This window comes from Papaver somniferum, chromosome 9 (assembly GCF_003573695.1).
Source record: "Papaver somniferum cultivar HN1 chromosome 9, ASM357369v1, whole genome shotgun sequence".
In the NCBI taxonomy this organism is placed as follows: Eukaryota; Viridiplantae; Streptophyta; class Magnoliopsida; order Ranunculales; family Papaveraceae; genus Papaver; species Papaver somniferum.
The window spans coordinates 150,141,861-150,158,935 of record NC_039366.1 but is presented as its reverse complement, the minus strand read 5'-3'; positions in this window follow the sequence as shown (position 1 = coordinate 150,158,935).

The following is a 17,075-nucleotide window of genomic DNA, read 5'->3' as shown; positions in this document are numbered from 1 at the left end:
TGAAAACCGTCAGAAGTTTGACCCCTACTCAGAACCTACAACCCTGGTTGGAGAAACCATCCTAATTTCTCTTGGTCTAAGGGCCAGAATCAAGGCCAGTCTAGTAATTCTCAGCCTCCCCCAGGTTTTGGTTATACTAAGAACTCTTCAGGTCAGACCCAGAACCCATCTGAGAATAGAATAGCTAGCTTAGAGGAAACCCTTAGTATATTAAGGAAGAGCCAGGAGATGCTATCACAAAGCCAGGAAATGTTAGTAAAAAGCCAGGGTAATTTTCAAGAGGAAACCAAACAGAATTTTAAGAATAGTGCCCAGTCTTTTGCTAAATTAGAGCTTCAAGTCGGCCAAATAGCTAGTTTATCAATGAGAGAGAAGAAGGAAGGTTCCCTAGTCATACTGATCCTAACCCTAGAGGAGAGAAATCGTACAATCATGTGAACTCTGTTACAACCCTTAGGAGTGGAAAGAAAGTTGACAAGGTCGACATGCCTGAAGTGAACATGTTGTAGTTCACCCTTATGACCAAAATGAGGAGACTGATAGAGTCTCCAAAGAGACCAATGAGGGTCATGTTGAGTCTGATTTTGTTCCCAGATCCCCATTCCCACAACTGCTAGTTCCGACTAAGAGGGAGTCCAACTTTAATGATATTTGGAGGTTTTTAAGCAGGTTAATATCAACCTTCCATTATTAGATGCAATTAGGCAGATTCCCTCTTATGCCAAGTTCCTTAAGGACTTGTGTACGCGAAAGCGTAAGCTCAGTGTCCAGAAGAAAGCCTTCATAGCTAGTCATGTGAGTTCTATTATTCAGAATACCACTACTCCTAAGTATAAAGACCCAGGGTCCCCGACCATTTCTTGCACAATAGGTAAATACCGTGTTGAGAAAGCGTTGCTTGACTTAGGAGCCAGTGTGAACTTAATGCCATACCATGTGTACCTTAAGCTAGGACTTGGTGAGATGAAACCTACCCAGATGACACTTCAGTTAGCTGATAGGTCCGTTAAAATTCCTCGTGGTGTGATCGAGGATGTTCTCATAGAGGTCGACAAGTTTATATATCCGGTGGATTTTGTTATCCTAGATACCCAACCTTTCCCTGACCCAGAGAACCAAATACCAGTGATTTTAGGTCGCCCGTTTTTAGCTACATCCAATGCGATCATTAATTGTCGAAATGGTATAATGAATTTGTCTTTTGGTAATATGACTATTGAGCTGAACATTTTTAATATTAGTAAGCTACCCTCCGAGATAGATGAATCGAGCGTAGAAGAGGTAAACATGATAGGAACCTTAGTTCAGGAGTCATTACCAAACATCGTATCGAAAGATCCGTTAGAGAGTTGTCTATCCCATTTTAGCATGGATTTCGACGATGGTAGTAACATTGAACAAGTAAATGCTCTGTTAGATTCCATTCCTGTGTTAGATATTGATATATGGAAATATAGGTTTGAACCATTACTAGCTTCCGAGTCTACCTTAATACCTTGTTTAAAAGAGCCTCCTGAGTTGGAGCCTAATTATACATTTTTAGGCCCACCCAAGTCTTTTCTTGTGATTGTAGCATCTGATTTGGATAGTGATCAGGAGAATAGGCCAGAGACCGTGCTTCAAGAAAATAAGGAAGTTTTAGAGTGGACCATAGTATCTATGAAGCAAGTAGAGGATGAACAACCTGATTATAACTTAGAGAAAGCAATTGACCTTTTTCAAGAACCCGATGGTCTAGAAATTAGGAACATTGTGACTAGTCTATGTAGAGGCACCCAAAATTGTAAGTTTGGGGGTAGAAAACTAGAAGAATCTCTTGATCATTTTAAGGACTGGGAAGATCCGGAAATCCAAACAATAATTAAAGGTTCGTCTGAGAGTAGTGAAAACCCTAAGTTTGGGGGGTAGTAATGATTCTTGTGATCGTCAAGTATCCCCATTGGAAGTCCCTAACTTGGTACTAAAGCCTAGTGAGGTATTCCCTGAGTCTATTCAGACTCCACAACCCGATCCTCCTGATACTGTCCAGGAGAAAATCCATATGTTAGAGACCCGTTTTTTGGATGAATCTGTTTGCCGAGACACTCATATGAATCCCAAGTGGGCACCTCAGATAAATCCAGTTGTCTTGCGAGAAAATTTAGATCAGGTTGTGCTCTATCTGCTCATTTTTCTGATCTTGAGAATTTGTCTCCTATTCGTGGCAGTTCTATTTGGTCTTATGGACCCACAATTGTTTTGACTATTGGTATACGACTTTGGAAGGTGACAATTCGTTTAGAGGTATTTGATGTCTAGCTAATGACTATAAATTTAGCATTTACTGGGAGGCTCCCTCGTTCATGTGATACGGTAATATCCTTCCTTATTTATTTTCCCTCCAGTGGTAATAGTTTCTCCTTGTTCATGCTTTTAATTTCATCTTTAGAACATTGAGGACAATGTTAGATTTAAGTTTGGGGGTGGGGAAGAAACTTTTTTTTTTTAAGTTGTAATAAATAAACTCCAGAGCCTAGAAATTTATGCATATTAAGGATAGCACTAAACAACCTAAGTGGATGGAAGCATTTTGGTTGTAGGAGTTGATGAACCAATCTGATTAGATGGAAACATCTAGAAGAGTCTATTCATAAAAGCACAGAGCTCAGGTGTTAGAAATAACATGATAGTTTCACCATATCTCGTTGAGTCCTTTTCACTTCTATTTTTATTTTATTTTTAAACCATGTTTCTCTAAGTGATAGGTGGGGCCCACGATTCAAGTTGTTACCAATGCTAGGGTGAATTAGAGTGATTGAGATACAAAAAAAAAAAGTTGAAAAAAAGTTGAAAAAAGTTGGAAAAAAAAAAAGAAGAAAGAAAGAAATTGAGACCAGACCATTTGACCAAAAGGAATAAATTCAATAAAGTCGACCACTGGTACCCTTGTATATGCCAGTTGTGTTGACCTAGAGTTAGGTTATCGACCACTGGTACCCTTGTATATGCCAGTGTGTTGATATTAGTCAGACTAATATCTCAATCCATTAGGATAGGTTCATTTTGGCGGAGGCCTTCAGACAGATATGGAAAACGCCGTTCACTTAGTAAACATCAAAACCATATATGTTTTTCTATATCCATCTTCTTGATCTATCCATGTGATTAGTTTTGACTCCGAATATGATGTCCATAGTGCAACTATCTGAGTAGAGCTCTGTCACTTATATATGAATTTTAGTATGCTTGAGTGCAAACTCGTGTACAGCAATTGGAATTTCGCATCAGGGTACTTCTTCCTGTAGTCAATAAGTATGCCAACCAAGGAGATTCTTTAGTGCCTTCCAAGGTTCTGCGTAGATAGCTAAGGTCTGGAGTACAGGTTTTGTGGGTATATCTCTGGTAAGCCCTCCCGAGACTATAACTCGGCCACTAGGGCCACCTAGGGGTTTAAAGGCTTATTGCATACGTTAAATGCAATCGACGATGCTTGCGACGGTGAGTTAGGATTTTATTTTGTAGTTTTGATTTGCTCGGGACTAGCAAATAATAAGTTTGGGGGTATTTGATAGACGCATTTATGTGTCTAATTTATCTCAATTGTGTATATTGTTAGTGCCCATTGTTGTACTTATTTTGGTTTTTAATCTCCTTGTAGGTGTTTTTCGATAAATAAGGCTTTGAGGCAAAAATTGGCTAAAAATGTGGCCCTTGGATTTCCGTTGATAGGCACCGGAAATGCCCCAGAAGTGTACCGGAAATACCCCGGAGGAACCCTGAAAAAGTGCGGAAAACATCCCAGAAGAATTGCTAAAGGCACCCCTAATTTGGATAAGGGTCACCCCATTTCAAGGCATGTACTAAAGTGACATCGGAACTGGATATGGGGAGGTCATCTTCAAAATTCAAAACAGAAATTGGCGGAAAAAAAGGCAGCAGCGACAACAGTTTTTGAGCAGAGATTTGAGCGACTTAGGAGGAGATTCAATGGGCATATTTGGTACCTACAGACTCTAGAAGACATTACAAGCCCAGTACAATCAATTGGACCCGGAAAATTGGGCTGGAACACCCGTGAGAAGCAAAGAAAGGGAAAACATAGTACATGTTCTCTGTTGGGTTTTTAGAATATTTTTGAGAGATTTCTGGAGGACTTTGACGCTGGATTAACATGTACATGGTCCTATTCAAGATTATGGAAGAGTTTGGTAGCTATTTTATAGTTAACAGCACGTGAAAAAGCTCAACAGAAGCGATTATCGTTTCAACTTCATGAGAAGAAGAAAAAGAATAATCGCATATTTAGTCGAGATTTATGGATCTGTTGGGCTATATAGGTGTTGGTTTACATCAAAGAAAAGTTTAGAAAGTTTTAGAAACCTTTAGGAGAGAGTTTAGAGTCCAGGAGAGCCGAAGAGAAGCGATTACAGAGAAGACAGTGTTGCTGCTGCTGCTGCCATTGAAGAGCTTCAAGAACACGAAGAACAGACTCGCAGAGTCAGTCGTTCTTCAACAGTCTTAAACAGCAGTATCCTTGTTCTTCATTACAGCAGTACCGAAGTGTCGTTCTTCAACAGTGCAAACAACGAACTCGTTGTGTCAATCTTATACAGCACTTGTGTTGTATCGATTATTTTCAGCACTTACCCTTTTGTAACAGTGACGCTGTAACACTATTACAGCGTTACAAACTTCAATTATCAATTATTTTCATCAATAAAAACACTTATTTATCCATGAATACATCTTGTGAGTGTGTTTTCGGGATGAGGAGCTAAACCCATTAGCCAAGGCGACGGAGGAAGCCATTGTTCCACATTAATTGGTATAATTCTACTTTTACTATTTATTTGCAATATTATTATTGGATTATTTGCATGGAATTGGAATTGAAATAATAGTTTTTATTGAATAGTTGTGAATTAATTTGATGAAGCATGCTGGGTTTTAAAAACTTTTGATGTTTTATACTCTTTGATTACAATTATTACTTTAAAAATATATTTGAGGCAAATAGTAGAATTATTTTTAAAGATAGAATTGCATGAATATTATTTAGAGTTTACTATTTATTTGGTCAATGGTGGAATCCTAGTCTTGGTGTTTTTCTCTATAACTTTGAACAACTCTTTTTATTTGCTTGTTTAATTTAAATCTAAAAATTGTTTTCTTCACAAGTCTGAAAAGACCCCTTTTTACCACTACAACTACAATCACTTTTGAAATACCATCAAAAAAAAAATTATAAAACAGATGTTCGTAGATCTAATAAATTTGACCTAGCAAAAAAAAATCGTAAATCTGATAAAAGAAGGAAAAATAAGGAAATTTTAAGAGATTCACTTATCTCAAGGACATGCGAAGCTTTTGCGGATGATAATCGTAGAAAATTGAGTGGACTCATATTCACCCGATCCGCAGAACCCAGTCATCACTTTTTCATAAATACCATGAGACACTGTTCTAGAATGATCATAAATAAAAGTCGATTCCTATATATTTTTTTCTTCTATACAATATTAACAATATGATTTCAGGTGAATTTTTTCTGTTGTGGTTAAAAGCTGAACAAAGCTCTATTTTAGAACTTCTGGCCCCACCAGAATATATTTCGACCAATAGGAACCTTTGTTTTTTCACACCACAAATATTTCGTATTTTCCACACCCCTTGGAACCTAATCCTTAATTTGGATTTCCTTTTTTTTGCCATTTTAGCTGCGCGCGCATTGTACGTGGGTCACTACCAGCGGCTGATGTGCAAGGTCCCGTATCCAAACCATATTCTCATAGTAATTTTTCTTTCACCGCATCTATTGTCTCCCTATTTTGATTCTCTCTTTCGTTGTAGCCTCTTCTGCTTCTCATTATAATTTCTTAAGATTATTGATTTGACTTTTTTTTTTTTTTTGCAAGTGCTATTTTACTTTATCACGATTTTTACATGCATTCATACTCTGATTGCCTTATTCTATTCAAGGTATCGTTAGGGATTCTTTTGTGGTTAAATTAACGATAAACAACAGAAAAAATAGACTATTAGGATTTGTGGGTTGTGTAATCGTTTTGGTTTTTTTGTTGCACACGAAAATTTGCTGGGCGATTATATATACCCCTTGGCTCGCATATGAAATCTTCTTTGTAAACCCTGATTTCTATTATTTTGTTTTATCGCCTCTTAAATTCTTCGGTACTCTTTCCTTTACTCGTTGTTTCTTCTATATTCTCTCGGTGTTTTCTTTTTTACTTATTCTTTTAATTCTATGTCGTAGGTGATAATACATGGATGTGTGCATCATATGTATGGCTGTTTGCGGAGTTCATAGATGTTTCAATCTTATTATCATACTATCACAAACTAGCTAATTGCCAGTGGATGCACATCCGTCAATCTTTAGTGGTTTTCTTTTTCCTTCTTTGTATATGATTTTTATAGTTAATAAATGATGGTACAGATATGAATGGCAGTCGTCAGTTCTTGATTACCCCTGCACCTACTCCATATCTGGAATGTAACGACTTCTTCTACCTATATGTTCCATGGAATACGGTAAAATTCCACTAACACACCCATTCAATCTTAATGGTCATCATCAATTTATTTTTATTTTTCATTTTCTATTTTTTGCATCTTAAATGTTTTTGGTTTCTATGAAAGGTTAATGTAAATTTGCAGAGAGAATGGAGAAGAAACGAGCAAGTAAAATAAGGAGCGAGGCAGAAGATTTTTTTTTTTAGCGAAAATGATATTTGAACAGCCTTTGCAGCTAGCTTGGTTGGCTAGCTTCCCATGTGGCGTCTAGCTGTACAAAAACAAAATTAACTTTTTGACTTGATGACTTCTTAATTAAATTAATTTAATCAAGAAGATTATCTTCTTCCCTTTTTATAGCGTAAATGCTATTTGACTCCCTATTTTTCACCTCCCTATAATCTCAACCACACATCCATAATTAGATTCACATTCAGGTATTGGTAGGGTTCACCATTCCCCAGATATGGGGTTTAGATTGTAGGAAGGTGAATAGGGAGGTGGAAAAGAGGGAGCCAAATAGCATTGTCGTTTCTATAACTCAAAAAACGAGCTCGAAAAGTGGCAATAAAAGATAAAAAGTGATTGAGGAGAATCAGAGATAAAAGAAGGAGATGCAGAGACAATAAAGAGAACCATCATATTGGGGAGATTAGTTGTAATGCATAGCTAAGTTACATGGATATAATACATGTATATACATGGAGATGGGAAAACCAAAAGACATCTATTTTGGGTCGCACACCTACGGGCTGTAATCCCTACAACACTCGCCCTTGTGCGGTTCAATATAACTCCGTATGCAGTGCTTCATATAAAGTGCTTCGAATATAGTTCTTCGAATGTTGTCCTCTCCTTGATGACTTGTGCCGAAATCAATTGCCTCATAACTTTGACAAGGAAAAACCCAGTGGGATAAAACCTTGGTACAACTCTTCACATGTAATACTTCACATGTTGTCTCGTACTTTACATGTAGTTCATCACATGCAATACGATCTTCAAAGATCGATGAGTCTAAGTTAATTGCCTCGTTAAAACTTCGTCAGGAAAAAACCCAGAGGGACAAAACCTTAGTACAATATTAAGCAAACTTATAACATAAATGGACTCGAATATGTTGCCTCATTAAAACCTTGACACGGAAAACCCAGTGGGATAAAACCTTGACGAAGGAAAAAGAGTACAACGTGACAGATGCAAGTAAAGGTGATCTGTTGCAGATGGTCACTTTGCTCCGTTGAAGTTGACTAATTGTTTCACAACTCTTGAGGCAGAAAATCCTCGTGGGAAAGATAATAGCCTTAGTTGGGAAATTACATTCCCTGTGTTTGTTGTTGTCTTATTAAAAACCTTTCCGAGTAACAAAACCCTGTGGGAAAAAGTAACCTCGGTGAAGGAAAATAGTTCAACACACCATTAGATGCTCCCCCTGATGTCAGACAATTTTCATTAGTCTAATGCATTCAAAAGGAGTTTATCACACTTTACTTTGGTGACTTGAATGTTTATAATACCATGTTGTTGATTCTGGAAGTTACGTTGCTTAAGAGAATATCGCGTTTCATTTATTTGATTCAGATATTTTCAGTAATATCAACGCGATCTTTATGTCTTCAACGTTCAACATACTTGATGTTTTTAGTGTTGTCTCGCTAAAAACCTTGTCGAGTAACAAAAACCTTTGGGAAAAACTATTCTCGATCGAAGGGAAAAAGAGTACAACACAACTTCAATTTCGAAGTAAAATATGTCGACATCATATCCTTGGATCCTCCCCCTGATGTCGGCATCCCTCCCTGATTACTTTCGTTGGAGAAGAGATTATTGTTCCTTTATAATCAACAACCTTTGGATTGCACTTTCGTTAGCATTCCTTTTTATGTCTTTCCATGGATAAAACAAATTTATGTCAATGGTTACTTTTAAGCACATGATTGCATTCACTATGCCATTCCAATGACGTTGCGTTGGCGCTAAGCTATATCTAGCTAACAAGTTCATTTAGGATGTAACATTTGGTCGAGCACATTATGCTAAGTACAATAATGCGTCTATTATACTTAGATAAGGAAAGTTCATCTCCTGACCCAACTTCGGCATCTTCCTTTGGACGAATTGGTCATTTATGTACATTTGAAACTTGATTAATCATGGGAGTGTTGGCAGCATGCACGTCCTTGTTAAATTTCCTGACAATGGACATATACAAACTGGTGGAATAATATACCACAAGATCGGTCTTCTAGTTTAGAACATAGATAAGATCGAGATTTCCCAGGATTTTCATCTCAAATTCAGATTTTAAATAGCTTGTAAGATCTCTTATTCCATTAAGGGTACTTATCATGTCCATACCGTCGACATAGATAGTTATAATTCCGAATCAGGAACTTATTTAATACGCATGGCACGAAACCTTACTTGTTTATCCTTCCCAATCAAATAGTCACTTAGACGGGTATACCACATCCTCCTGATTGTTTAGATCAATAAGTGAGTGTTCCAGTTTAGCTGCAAACACACTCCGTGGTTTAGAGTCATTCGAATTGGGAAGCAAAAGGCCATCAAGCACTTTTGCAAATATCTTTGAGCTAAATCTCCAGAGATATAACCACATCTACTATGTTTCAAGTTCTTTTGAAACTACCAAGCAAACTAATTAACTGAACATTATGATGTTCAAAAGAGTAAGCAATCCAGGGGTTTGTGAGAAACCTCACGCCACGAGGTGATTCTTTATACTTTAAGACCTCATTCTTCTCACTACACTTTATGACAAATAATCACATATGTCCCACAGGCTTTACACTAGGTTGGTTAGCAGTACCACACCAAATACCCGTATATTTGTCAAAGAACTAAGTTCTGCCTGGATTGCGTAGGCCAAATATGCTATTTATTTGAAATTAATCAAAATAAAGCATGGTTTGATCTCATTGTGCTCTACTTCTGGAGAAACTATTTATGGATTATATCATCATTGTGCACGCATGATCCTTCTATTGACTCATATGCATTCTCATAATCCGTCAGGATTTCATTGTTCTCTAGAATCATTTAAAACTTCGGAGCGTCCTCCAGTTTGATTCATAGACATATTCAGATACAATCTTATGAGATGATTGCTGATGATATAAATAAGTTGTGCCTTATTCACCTACTTCCTTTCTAGGTTAGGATTGATCGAACCAAGTGGTCTCTCCAACTTCCTTTATGGAGCCACGGGTTCAACCACACTTGCACTGAGTGTAGTTGAAACACCTTAGTCTATGGTGTATATCCCGTATTGAGGATTTGTAACTTTGCAGGTAGGTTTGCAGCTGGTATGTGTGATCTCATCACTTTAGCAACATCAGTGTACATTCTGAAAATCGAATATTCTTTATCACTTCACATTTACATTTGTGGAGTAAGAGAATCAATATGAGACACAGTGGGAACACCACGACAATTCCTGTCGTTCCCTTAGAAAATTATTTTTCTTATCTCCCCCTAACGACGGGAAGACTGTCTCATTAAAGTGATAACCCGCAAATCTAGCGGTAAGATATCTCCTGCCAAAATTTTTAAAATGCGGATAATTGTTGGGAACTTAATTTCCAACATAACTACTTAACAGTTTTGAAGACCCATCATAGTACGATGTGGAGTCGTAATGGCACATATATAATGCAACCAAAAATGTGTAAGCACACGAATGTCAAGCTTAAATCCAGTTACCAACTGGTACGCAGAAAAGGTTGACTAATATTGGGTTCTAAAAACGAATTAAGTAAGATGCGTGTAATATTGCATATCCCCAAAGCAATAAAAGATAGGTTGGTACGCATAACCCATTCCTTAGGCACCATCTGTAACCTTTGATGGTAGCCTCTACGAGACCATTGGGTATAAGATGTTTTATATTGATCCTATTAAACATGCAATATTCATCAAGTCCTTTTGATGTAAATTCTCTAGCATTAATAAGGGTGGTGAGCCTTTGCATTTTGTATTGTGTAACATGTGCTAGGAGTTTTTAACCGCAAATTTCTTGGGAACTATAACTAGTCCAAAATGTCAAAACATTCACCAGAGCCATAAGTCACTTTAATGGTCCGCATTCTGCATGAATATTTTTCTAAATTTCACCTTGTTATCTTTGTAATATGGATTGTTTACCATTTGCATCTTAGGATGGTCTCAATCCTGTTTTACTGAAGACTTTGTGAAATGAGTGATATGCTTTCGTACTTAAAAGCATAATGGGAGGTGGGAGGGAGTTGTGTATCTAGTACATTAGAAAACACTTATTGAGAGATATGCCGTTACTTTGCATTCTGACAATTTTTTTCCCGTTTTCTCGACCACTCAAACACAGTGATGTACGTATGATTCCTTTCAAAATGAAATATCATATCACAACTAAAGTTCATTTATGGTTATGTTAAAGTCTGTATGAGTCAATTTCCAACATTTCATCATCGGAGTCAATATGGATTCAATTATCCAAATACTATAGTGATTTACATTCCACTAGATTGACTCATTAGTTTCTCTAAGATATATGTTCTTCCAAATATATTAGAAACTTTAAAAGATGCAATCAATTACATTCTCATCATTGTGAGTTTCCATATGATATCCACTTGCATGGGTCTCTTTGGAATTTAACAAGGTGATTAGCTCTCGGTATATACAGAGCTTTTGTGACTTTTAATATTTGTTCCATCTTGGAAACAAAATTTGAGCATTGCTTCGCTCGATGATCCAATTATTATAAAGAATTAGTTCAAAAACTAGTGTATATTCCTTAAATTATTAGGTGAAAAACCACTATTAGTTAGACATTGAGTCTTGAGAGATTTAATAAGTGGTGTGGCCTTATTACGTAACAAAAGTCGGATTCAACTCAATTACTTTAGAGTGAATATATGTTACATTTCATCTAGACATATCTCAAGTACTTTAGAGAATTTATGTTTCGTGGCAATGATGTACCTGTACTTTGGTGTCATTACTACCGTGGGGAAAAAAATACATCTTTGTCTCATGATATATATGTCCCTTTTCACATGCTTTATATGAGTCGGTACGTCTAACCCTCATTACATCGGGGTTCTTTCCATTTTCAATTTTGCTACATTTAGCTTCACTTGAGAAATTTCTTTATCTCAACAAGTCAAGAGAATCCTATTTTGCATGTCAACCACTTACTTTAGGTTTGAATAGCTTACTAAAAAAAATAAAAAAAAATAGTGGATCTCTTGTTTGCATACTTTAACATATACTGGTTCGTTAGTATTATGAATGAAGTAGAAAAAAAATAGAAGAAAAATAAATCCGACTCATGTCATTTTATGTGAGTCATTCGAAAAAGTTGAGATTCATGTGCTTTTAACTACAATATAACTTTGTTGAAGTTACTGATTATAATACAATAATCTAATAAGTGGATTTCATCCCACTGGACATTCATACTCCGGGAAAAATAAAATAAAATCATGAGTGTTTAAATTTTCTTCATAGCATAGAGATATATGGCTCCACCTTTTAGACGGTACATTATCATTGGTAGACGGTTTTATATGAGATATACACCTTTTCTTAATGATCGAGATCAACGATCATAATTTAAGTTGACCGCTAATATGGTATGGAATTATCTTAAAACAAAGATAATAATAATGGAAAGTAAAATAAGTGAGACCAAAAATTAATCACTGTTGCGTACCTCAAAGATTTGGTTCCCACCATACATAGCCAAAACCAGAACGACATTAACCGCGCACGCCCCCAGAACTAAGTTTGGAACGGGACAGGACAACCTGAACGGAGCAGAACCAAATCGGAATGGGACTGACTCGTCTGGAACTGGACAGGGACCGAGTTGGATCGCCGGAACGGACCGAGTTGGATCGCCGGAACGGACCGAGTTGGATCGCTGGAAGACGAACAGATTTTCTGTTCTTCATCTTTTCAGAGATTCTCTAGATACATACAAACGATTAAAATATTAATTAATTAGATTGACTTACCAACATAATACGAATGATTATTAATTATTTAGATTAAATTACATACAAAAAATTAAATTACATCGAAGCAACCCCTGATTAGTACCTAAATATATGGCACATATTCAAATCAGCTTTCACCCACGGATTAACGCATGATCAGATCCATTTTCAACACAAATTTAATAATAATCCCAATCAAATTCGATATGCAAACACAAATTTAATAATTCCAATCAAATTGGGTATGCAAAAATCAAGAACAAGGAGGGAAAAATAGATCTAACTTATTTGATTAAAAAAATGGATCTAACTTATCTGATTTGATCCCAGTGATTTCATTAGCTTGACGACAATTGATGTCCAATAATCCATTAAAAAAAATTGATTCAATCTAGCTCTGCGGTATAGCTTCGTGCATGATAACGTGATTGAGGAGAATCAGAGATGAAAGAAGGAGATGCAGAGACAAGAAAGAGAACCATCATATTAGAGAGATTAGTTGTAATGCATAGCTAGGTTACATGGATATAATACATGTATATACATGGAGATGGGAAAACCAAAAGACATCTATTTTGGGCCGCACACTTATGGGCTATAAGCCCTACAACAAAAAACTTTATTTATTTTAATATTTACTCGACTACGGTCCGTAATCCTTAGTGTTTAGAAAACCAAATCTTTAGTGTTTGAGTTTTTGATGATAGTCCCTAACATTCATACTTTTTATTGCAGGGAAATGTTATCTTTATGGACAAAAATCGTAATTGACTATTGTTACAGAGTATAGATGGAATGCTATCAACCATGTTTTTATCGAGAAAGACAACGATGAAGACATCACTAAGATGACAGGAATTAGAATATAGAAAGCTTTACAGGACCATCATGGGTTTACTTGATGTGAACCGACAAATAAGTGTTAATGAAACAAGTATATGGTTGAGGATATAAGTGTTTAATGGTTGTGAATTAGTAGGCATGGATTTAGGTTTATTATGGTGCTTTCAAGAATTCCTATAATAATATGATTTCAGGTGAGTTTGCTCTGTTGTGGTTAAAAGTTGTACAAAGCTCTCTTCTTAGAGCTTTGACCCCACCAAAATATATTTCGACCAATAGAAACCTTTTGTTTTTCACACCATAAATATTTTGTATTTTCCACACCCCTTGGAACTTAATCCTTGATTTGGATTTCCTTTTCTTTTTCCTAATTTAGCTACGCGCGCATTGTACGTGGGTCACTACCAGCGGCTGATGTGCAAGGTCTCCTATCGAAACCATATTCTCATAGTATTGTTTTCTTTCGCCGCATCTATTGTCTCCCTATTTTGATTATCTCTTTCGTTGTAGCCTCTTCTGCTTCTCATTATAATTTCTTAAGATTATTGATTTGATATTTTTTTTGTAAGTGCTATTTTACTTTATCACGATTTTTACATCCATTCATACTCTGATTGTCTTATTCTATTCAAGGTATCATTAGGGTTTTTTTTGTGGTTAAATTAACGATAAACAACATAAAATATAGATTATTAGGATTTGTGGGTTGTGTAATCTTTTTGGTTTTTTGTTGCACACAAAAATTCGTTGGGCGATTATATATACTGGCTCGCGTATGAAATCTTCTTTGTAGACCCTGATTTCTAATTTTTTTTTGTTTTATCACCTCCTAAATTCTCCATCATTCTTTCCTTTACTCGTCGTTTCTTCTCTATTCTTTTGGTGGTTTCTTCTTTACTTATTCTTTTAATTATATTTCGCAAGTGATAATACATGGATGTGTGCAACATATGGATGTTTGCGGAGTTCATAGATGTTTCAATCTTATTATCATACTGATCACAACCTAGCTAATTGTCAGGGATGCACATCCGTCAATCTCTAGTGGTTTTATTTTTCCTTCTTTGTATATGATTTTTGTAGTTAGCAAATGATGGTACAAATATGAATGGTAGTCGTCAATTCTTGATTACCCCTGCACCTACTCCATCCCTGGAATGTAATGACTTCTCCTACCTATATGTTCCATGGAATACGATAAAAATCCACTGTCGCACCCATTCAATCTTCATAGTCATCATCAATTTATTTTTCTTTGTTCGTTTTCTATTTTTTGCATCTTAAATGTTTTTGGTTTCTATGAAATGTTAATGTAAAGATCAATGCAGAGAGAATGGAGAAGAAACGGGGAAGTAAAAGAAGGAGCGAGGCAGAAGACTTCTTTTTTATAGCGAAAATGATATTTGAACAACCTTTGCAGCTAGCTTAGTTTGCTAGCTACCCATGTGGCGTCTAGCTGTATAAAAACAAAATTAAATTTTTGACTTGGTGACTTCTTAATACAATTAGTTTAATAAATAAGACTATCGTCTTCCCTTTCTATAGCGGAAATGCTATTTGGCTCCCTATTTTCCACCTCCCTACAATATCAACCATACATCCAGATTTAGATTCAGATTCAGGTACTGGTAGGGTTCACCATTCCCCAGATGTGGGGTTTAGATTATAGGGAGGAGAATAGGGAGGTGGAAAAGAGGGATCCAAATAACATTGTCGTTTTTATAGCTCAAAAAGTGGCAATAGAAGATAAAATCTTTATTTATTTTAATATTTACTCGACTACGGTCCGTAATCCTTAGTGTTTAGAAAACCAAATCTTTAGTGTTTGAGTTTTTGATGATAGTCCCTAAAGTTCATACTTTTTATTGTAGGGAAATGTTATCTTTATGGACAAAAGTCGTAATTGGCTATTGTTAAAGAGTATAAATGGAATGCTATCAACCATGTTTTTATAGAGAAAGACAACGATGAAGACATCGCTAAGAAGACAGAAATTAGAAGGTCGAAAGCTTTACAGGACCATCATAGGTTTGCTTGATGTGAATCGAACAAATAAATGTTACTGAAACAGGTATATGGTTGAGGATATAAGTGTTTAATGGTTGTGAATTAGTAGGCATGGATTTAGATTTATAATGGATCTTTCAAGAATTCCTATGTATGTGTTGCAGTGTTAGGGGATATTTTAATGCTATCTTGGCCTTTCCTAATACTTATATTGATTAATCTTGAGTTGCTTACGATTTGTAGTTCAGTTTGATGGATGAAAAAATATAGTCGTTCTGCATGTTGAATATACCCAAATAGGAACCGAGCTTGCACTACACAATATACTTGCTCTCTTTTGCTTTTTTCATGTTACCTTTTTTACAATATTTTTTTTTGGTTGTAAAGGTACCGTATTAAATGTGATCTAGATTAAGGGTAAGCTGAAGGAATTGGAAGAGAACGGGTAAGAGTTCCAAAGGCAAGGATCGGGGTATTCAGGGTCATGGTGTACTCTCGATGAGGAGTTCAAATATGGTTTAGAACTATAGTTCCTGTGTTTATTTACATTCTATGTGTTTATTATATTCATCATATTTCTCTTTAATTGAAGTTGTTGATGCATTTGATTTACAATGAAATCCAGAACTTATTTATTTAATTTAAGTAAGTCTCTTGCTTAATGTCGCGTTATATCAACAACTATTTCCTTTAAAGAGGTTATAGTAAAAGTATTTTTACCATCCATACTAATTATATTGCTTTTTTTCGCATTGTTGATGTCAGTTCAGGATAAAGAAGGCATGATAAAAGGTGAGGTTTCTCCAATAGCCTCTCTTTTTTTACTAGTGTTGTCCTCCTCTTCAAAAATATCATAATTGAGTCATTAGCCCAAGTTCAGAGTCTGGGGAAATGTGTTGCCTACACCATAGGAGGGAAACAAGGGTCCAAGTCGATCTTCTGGGAATGACAGACTCACATCGAAAGATAAATACATCTACAGTTTTGCGTATAAAATTTTATTTATCTGTAACGACCTTTCGTTTAACATCATTTTAGAAAATGTATTTAATATGCACAACCATATCAACAACATTATGAAATACGAATTGTGTGCGTAAATGTGAATGCAGTGCAAGAGATTGGTTGACTATCCCATACTGATGCGGTGGAAGTTACTTGCAGATGCAATGTTTTTACGCATATGAAAAGTAGTCGACAAGTACTAGAAAATTGGGTTCCAAATTTTTCTCCCAACTAATATGTATTTTTTTTCTTTTCTTTTCTTTTTTTATAGGAAAAGCTTAGGTATAAAAAGGCACTAAGGGCAGTACAAAAGAGTTGTATTGGCATTAGCTGTGGATGCACCACTCAGCCTGCCAGTCTTGTTCTTACAAGAAAGAGTTAAATTAAAAGCTTCCATATTTCGACTACGTTGGATGATGCTAAGGCTTAGTAAAACAAAAGATATGGGTTTTATGACCATATTTCTACGATTGTCTTCTTGATTGTGTCTTCTTTCATAGTAGTTAAGATGAAATCTTCCTTGAGCAACTTCATGGTAGAGTAACTTAAAGCGAACTAGAATGTCCATTGATTCAGCAGATATTGCAATGTTTGTGTGCTACAATTCTTTGTCCCACAGGAAAGCTAGGTATGCCCCTCCTGTGACTCCCCCTTCTCCATAGTGTCCTGGATGTCCTCTAGCACCAATGATGTTTCCTGAAAAATCAG